We start from the raw sequence: 481 nt of genomic DNA on the forward strand, positions 1-481 counted from the left end.
TGATGGGGTAAGGGTGATGCAGTCAGGGTGATGCAGTCAGGGTGATGCAGTCAGGGTGATGTGACATGCGGTCAGGGTGATGTGGTCAGGGTGATGTGGTCAGGGTGATGTGGTCAGGGTGATGTGGTCAGGGTGATGGGGTCAGGGTGATGTGACATGCGGTCAGGGTGATGTGGTCAGGGTGATGTGGTCAGGGTGATGCGCTCAGGGTGATGCGGTCAGGGTGATGCGGTCAGGGTGATGTGACATGCGGTCAGGGTGATGTGGTCAGGTTGATATGACATGCGGTCAGGGTGATGTGGTCAGGGTGATGTAACATGTGGTCAGGGTGATGTGGTCAGGGTGATGTGGTCAGGGTGATGTGGTCAGGGTGATGTGGTCAGGGTGATGCGGTCAGGGTGATGAGACATGCGGTCAGGGTGATGTGGTCAGGGTGATGTGATCAGGTTGATGTGATATGTGGTCAGGGTGATGCGGTCAG

Source organism: Oncorhynchus masou, chromosome 29, assembly GCF_036934945.1.
Source record: "Oncorhynchus masou masou isolate Uvic2021 chromosome 29, UVic_Omas_1.1, whole genome shotgun sequence".
Classification (NCBI taxonomy): Eukaryota; Metazoa; Chordata; class Actinopteri; order Salmoniformes; family Salmonidae; genus Oncorhynchus; species Oncorhynchus masou.